This window comes from Rattus norvegicus, chromosome 8 (genome assembly GCF_036323735.1).
Source record: "Rattus norvegicus strain BN/NHsdMcwi chromosome 8, GRCr8, whole genome shotgun sequence".
Classification (NCBI taxonomy): Eukaryota; Metazoa; Chordata; class Mammalia; order Rodentia; family Muridae; genus Rattus; species Rattus norvegicus.
Genome location: NC_086026.1, coordinates 123,319,349 through 123,326,032, shown reverse-complemented (window position 1 = coordinate 123,326,032; position 6,684 = coordinate 123,319,349).

Sequence of the window (6,684 nt, the reverse complement as noted above, 5' to 3'; positions counted from 1 at the left end):
CCCAGGGTTCCATACACATTAGGCAACAGCTCTACCAACTAAGCTACATCCCCAGTCAGACACACACACACACACACACACACACACACACACTTCCCGTTTTAGTAGGATCTTAAGTAATCTGGGTTGGCCTTGAACTTGCTTTGTAAGCAAAAGTGACCTCTGAACTCCTGACCCTCCAACCTCCACCTCCCAAGTTCTGGGATTCTAGCTGTGTGTCACCACATCAGCTTCCCTTTTTTATGTCCTGGACCTTAAATTCCCTTCCAGTTAGGACATGGCATCTGGGGTAATTTTCAGGAGTACACTGGGAGTCTCTGAACACCAGACAGAATCCTCATAAGAATCTGGTGAAGCCAGATATGGTGGTACACGCCTTTAATTCCCAGCACTCGGAGGCAGAGGCAGGTAGATCTCTGAGTTCGAGGCCAGCTTGGTCTACAGAGTGAGCTATACACAGAGAAACCCTAGGGGCAGGAAAGAGAGAGATAGAGATACAGAGAGGGGAGGGGAGGGAGAGGAGTTAGTACTCTCAAAGCAATGGGAGGCATTCATTGCATGTGTCAGGGAAGCTGAGAGGAAGTCAGTAGTGACAGAGTAAGCTAATTATGTTATAGTGGCCATCTGTGCTGTGGCCAGCAGCCCAAGGGCCTAGAAGAGGGGGGGCTATAACTGGGCTGCCTCTGTCCTCCAGTGTAGCCACCAGAGTCCCTGGACCTGACTGGGTCCTGGACAGGGAAATGAAGTAGGGAGAGGCTGTCGATGGCAAGCTCTGCTTCAAGTGTGAGTTCTGTGGGACTCAGAGAGGCTCTGGAACATGGCTGGCTCTGAGGCCCTTCGGGAAGCCACCAACCTTGGACATACTAGCAGTGTGGCCTGCAAGACCCAAGAAGGAAACCAGGACAGGAAGGAGATGGGCCATGGAGCTGGTGCTCAACCCAAGCTTGGCTGTCTCTTGAGCCTGGGCAGGACAGCAGAGTCTACCAGGCTCCTTCATAAGCGTTGACCAAAGGCGGGAAACAGACACAGAGTCTGCTTGTTCTAGGGGCCCAAATTGTCTGCTAACACAAGGGACAAACTTCTACACATTTAGGGTCTTCAGGCCCCTGCTCTACACTACTATCTCCCTCTTTTGGATGTGGCTAACTCATGTCCTGTTAACCCAAGGAGGAATTGTGGGACTATAGGCATGCAGTGCATGTATAAAGTATGTGTTAACAAGAGCCGCACACAGGCAGTGCATGTATGAAGTATGTGTTAATCAGGGCTGCACACAGGCAGTGCATGTATGAAGTATGTATTAATCAGGGCTGCAACCCAGGCAGTACATATATGAAGTATGTGTTAATCAGGGCTGGAGAGACAGATCAGTGTTTAAGAGTATTTACTGCTCCCACAGAAGACTGGCTCCATTCCCAGCACACACGTGGTGGCTCATAACCAACCGTAACTCGTTTCTTCAGCGGAATCCAATGCTTTCCTCTGGCGTCGTCAGACACTGCATGAGTGTACAGGCTGCAGGGAAGCACTCATCCGTGAAAATGAAGTCTCACCGAGAGAGAAGTGTGCTATCACCTTAGTGTCTCACAGGCCAGCCACCAGCAGCAAATAGCAATGGTGTGAACCTCACTGTGTCTCACCCTGCTGACCCTGGCACGACCTCCCAGTGCCACATAGCCCAGGTTGGCCTTGAACTCCATACATTCCCAAGGGTGCTTCCTGCCTGCTCTTCCTGCCTCTCTGTTCCAGATGCTGGGGTTATAACTGTGAATCACAGATCCCTCTGTTTTTATCAACCAACCTGACAGTAAGTAAATGTTATTTGTGTTAGTTGTGGATATTTGTACCAGTTCCCTGTTCTAGACAATAAATTTTCATGAATGAACTGGATTGAAAAGTTTTTTTTTTTTTGCTATTAAAAAAATGAATTTAGTTCGCTTAGTAGAGTACTCATCCAGCCTGCAAAGAGTCCCCTCGGTGAAGAAGATGTGGCAGTAAGTCCACAATCCTAACAAGGACGAAGTGGAGACAGAAGGACTGGGAGTTCAACCTTTACCAAAAACAAAAACAAAGGAGGCTGAGGTAAGAAGATGCTACATGGATACACACAGGGAGACCTTGTCTCAAAAAAAAAAAATTAACAAAAATATAAAAATCGTTTTTAAGGTGTCTTTTGTTGTTTTGTTTGTTTTGGTTTTGGTTTTTCAAGACAGCCTCTATAGCCTTGGCTGTTTTGGAACTAGCTCTGTAGACCAGGCTAGCCTTAAACTCTGAGATCCACCTGCCTCTGCCTCTCAAATGCTAGGATTGAAAGTGTACACTACCATGATTCCAAAAAAGTGAGTTCCAGGACAGTCAGGACTGTTACACAGAGAGACTGTGTCTCGAAAACCAAGTAATAATAACACTTACTACTACTACTACTACTACTACTACTACTACTACTACTACCACCACCACTAATAATAATAATAATAATAATAATAATAATAATAATAACAATAATAGTTTAACATTTTTTAAAAAGTTTGTAAGAAAACGGTATGGAAGATGCTACTAGATTTACACTGAGTACCAGGTGGATGGCCAGCTCCAAGAGGTTTTCCCTCAGAAAACACTCGCTGCCTCCTGGGAAGTTGAGGACAGTTGGTGGGTTCCTAAGATTTTACTGTCTTCCTATGTATCTAGAAAAATTGCAAAAATAAAAACTACTCTCTACATAAAGTTGCACAAAAAGGAAAAAAAAAAAAAGGAACCAGTTGGCTACAGGGTTCTCTATGCCTCCACAGACCCTGCCTGCTGGGTGCTTCGCTTCGGAGGTGGCAGCTGGCCCAGGGCTGCCACCTGCCAGCTGCTCACTGCTGCCAGCTGCCCCAGTGACCCAGAAAATTGGAAATCTGGGCCTTCTAGCTAAGCATCTCCCGATCTGGAAACGTTGCCAAAGAAACCTAGGAACGAAGCTGAAGCCAAACAAACCCTGTCTGGGGACAGATTCGGATGGTTCGCCCACTGGCAAGTGACCCCACGCGTGTGCTGGCAGTCCTGGGGTAAAGCGGGGAAGTCCTGCTGAGGCCCGCAGGGCTGCCAGCTGTTTCCGAGCGGAAGCCTCCTTCCCCTGCTGCACCTGTGCACGCCTGCAGCAGCCTCTCCCTGCCGCGCTCTGCTTCCCAGTTGCAGAAACGAAACTCCACCCTTAGGTGGAGGCCAAGAACTTGCGCCCACTCGTGCAGCGCGCGCCCCCTTGCGGCCCCTGCCCCGCCAGAGCAGAGGCTGAGGTCCAGAAGCAGAGATGCACATTCTTATGTGGACGCATGGATTAGTCACAGTCCTCAACTCGGGACACACCATAACCACTGGTCCACACCTGGCTTCTTTCACTCTACTATCCCTCCCTCCCCTCCTCCCTTGAGATTAGCTTGTTACTATGCAGAATCAATAAAACACCCTTTACTTTGTATTAGGATTCTCCAGAGATAGCTCCCCGCCCCCCGCCCCCCCCCCACACAGAGGATTTATTAGAGTGGCTCACAGGGGACACAGGCTTGCCCAGATACTTGGCTTTTAGTTGATTGCAGATGTGGCCGAATTGACAACCAAGATTAGCCATTACATGGCTACTTTCCCCTCTCCAGCCCATCTTTCCCTTCCCACCATCACCTCGGGAAGCACCAATGACCACACAGTTGTTTTTCTTACACTTGTTCCATTCTAAAGTGCATGAGGGTTATGAGTTCATAGGTCAGCGGGGGACATCCCTGTGTAGGCTGGGTGGCCTCATTTGCCTGTCACTCTACTGGCCTCAAACCACACCTTCTCTCCCACACACTTAATTTTTAAATTAAAGATAGGATCTCAGTAGATATAACAGCACAGGCTTTTGATCCTAAAACTTGAGGAGTTCCAAGCCAGCCTGGTCTATATAGTGAGTTCTAGGACAGCCAGGGCTATACAGACAAACCCTGGCTAAAAAAAGAAAAGAAAAAGAAGGTAGGATCTCACTCTGCACCCAGGCTGTCCTAGAACTCACTGTTTATCATAGGATGCTGACTTTGAACTAATAATGATCCTCCTGCCTCAGCCTCTCAATCTGGGATTATAAGTGTGCACCACCGTGTTGGGCTTCTCCTCTTTCTCATTTTAAAAATATTTATTATTTTTATTTTCTGTGCATGAGCGTTTTGCTTGTGTGGATGTGTGCAAACATCATGCATGCTACCTGCAGAGGCCAGATGAGGGTGTCAAATGCCCTGGGACTGGAGTGACCGACAGTTCATGTGGGTGGTAGGACATATGTCTGTAATCCCAACGTTGGGAGGTGGAAACAGAAGGATCAGAAGTTCGCATTAATTCTGCTACTTAGTGAACTCACTTCAGGCTAGCCTGGGATACACAAGGCCCTGCTGAGAGAGAGGGGAGGAGGGGAGAAGGGGGAGGGGGAGGGAGTAGGGGGAAGGGGGAAGGGGAGAAAAGAAAAAGAAACAACAAAAAAGCCAAAATGTACACACACAGATTTTTGAAGATTTTATTTTATACACGAGTCCTCTATCTGCACATACACCTGTGGGCCAGAAGAGGGCATCAGATCCCATTGGAGATGATTGTGACCCACCATGTGGTTGCTGAACATTGAACCCAGGATAGACAGTGCTCTTAACCACTGAGCCATCTCTCCAGGCCCACACGAAAAATTTTAAAGGGCTGGTGAGTCTGATCAGCAGAAAAAGGCGTTTGCTGAGCTGGATCCTGGGTCTGCCTCCTGGTGGACAAGGAGCCCTGACTCCCACACGTCTGACCTCTAACCGGCAAAGTAGCATGCGCATACAGACACGCATGAACATTAACAATAAGTGACAAGCCTTACTGCCTTTCACAGCTGCCTTTATTAAAAAGTTTCTGGGATGCGTATTACTCGTAGAACTGTAATTATGCCTAAAAAAAGAATAACAGACATCTCAGGGCAGCCAGGACTACAACTGTGTGTTCGCACACGTTCACGTGTGCAGCAGACATGTGTGAACATGCACATGCGCATGGGCATGTAGACCAGAGAGACAAGTGTTTCTCAGGAGCATCCATCCACCTTTTCTCTGAGATGAGGTCTCCTCAGCCTGGAGCTCACCAAGCAGGCTACACTGGCTGATCAGAAAACCTCAGGGACCCACCTATCTCTGTCTCCCCATTGCTACATGTGCAGCCACACCCAGCTCTAGGTAGGTTCTGGAGTTCAAACTCAAGTCTTTGTGAGCACTGACTGGACCATCTCCCAGACCATAATAACTGCTTTATAAACTGGGGGTCAGTTGGGCTTTTTTGTGGAGGTAGTTCAAGACAGTTTCTCTGTGTAGTCCTGGCTGACCTGGAACTTGCTGTCTAAACCAGGCTGGTCTTGAACTCACAGCGATCCAACTGCCTCTGCCTCCCAAGTGCTGGGATCAAAGGTGTCTGCCACCACTGCCTGGCATAGGGGTTTGGTTTTAATCTATGCATTCCCAGTTTTATTTGTCCTCAATCTTACATGATCTCTCCTCTTAGCAAAACCAACTCTGGTAGGTAGAGGACAGCTTTAAATCTAGGTATTTTCACACTGCTCTGTGTGTGTGTGTGGGGGGGGGTATGTTAATCTAGTCACAGAACATCAATCAGTCATCGAAACCTTGAGCTCACCTGTAAAATGAGTCACTAAGAGCTCCCAGGAAAGGACCGTCTAGAGACTCTGGAGAAATCAACAACCCCTTCTCACTTCTGGACAGTCCTGTGAGTGTAAAGTCTCAACTCTGAGGACAAAAACGGGTGGACAGAAGGGATCCCCCTACCCCAGGTCCACACATGCATGGATCAGAACCCAGGCCGTCCAGCCAGGCACCCTGCATTCCTCACTGCTGTGGGTGCTGCACTCGGTTTTCTGCTCTTTACGGCTGGCTGTATATTGATATAATGGTCTTTATCAACATAAAACAAACAAACAAGAAACCCTGGAGAATGTACAAATCCCAGTGAATTCCGATGACCATAAAGACCCTGTTATTCTCCAGGGACTGGAGGCAGGAATTTTACAAACTCCACAAATAGTTCTGGCTTCAACGGAACGTCCTCCTGGCTCTGCTTCCCACCGTCTAGCCATCAAACTGCCCCCAGAGAGATGTCTGTCTGTCCACAGCCCAGCAGCTGCATCTAGAGTGTGAAGCAGAGTCCAAAACTTGATTATTTCAATTGTTAGGTGGCGGTGAAGCGCAGCTGTGACCCCAGAATTTGGGAAGTGAAGACCAAAGGACCAGGAGTTCAAGGTCATCCTCATCTACAGAGTGAGTTTGAAGCCAGCCTGGGCTAATGAGACCCTGTTTCAAAATAGCAGGGAAAGGAGAGAGGGGAGGGGACAGGAAGTGGAAAGAAAAAGAGGGGAGGGGATTTAAGTGTGGTCACCCAGTGTATAATATTCTTCTACAGCCCACGCCACGTGATTCCCTAAAAGTATTTTTGTTTTCCTTTGTTTATTTGGCTGACCTGGAACTCACTACGTAGCCTAGGCTGACCTTAAACTCAGAGATCTGCCTCTACCACAGCCGGCTCTGAGAATGTTTTCACTACTGTGTAAACCAGGTTGGCTTTAAGCTGGTAACCTGCCTGCGTCAGCCCTAGGTGATGGCTGCCACAGCTGACGAACGTGACGTTTAAATGCGTGTTCCG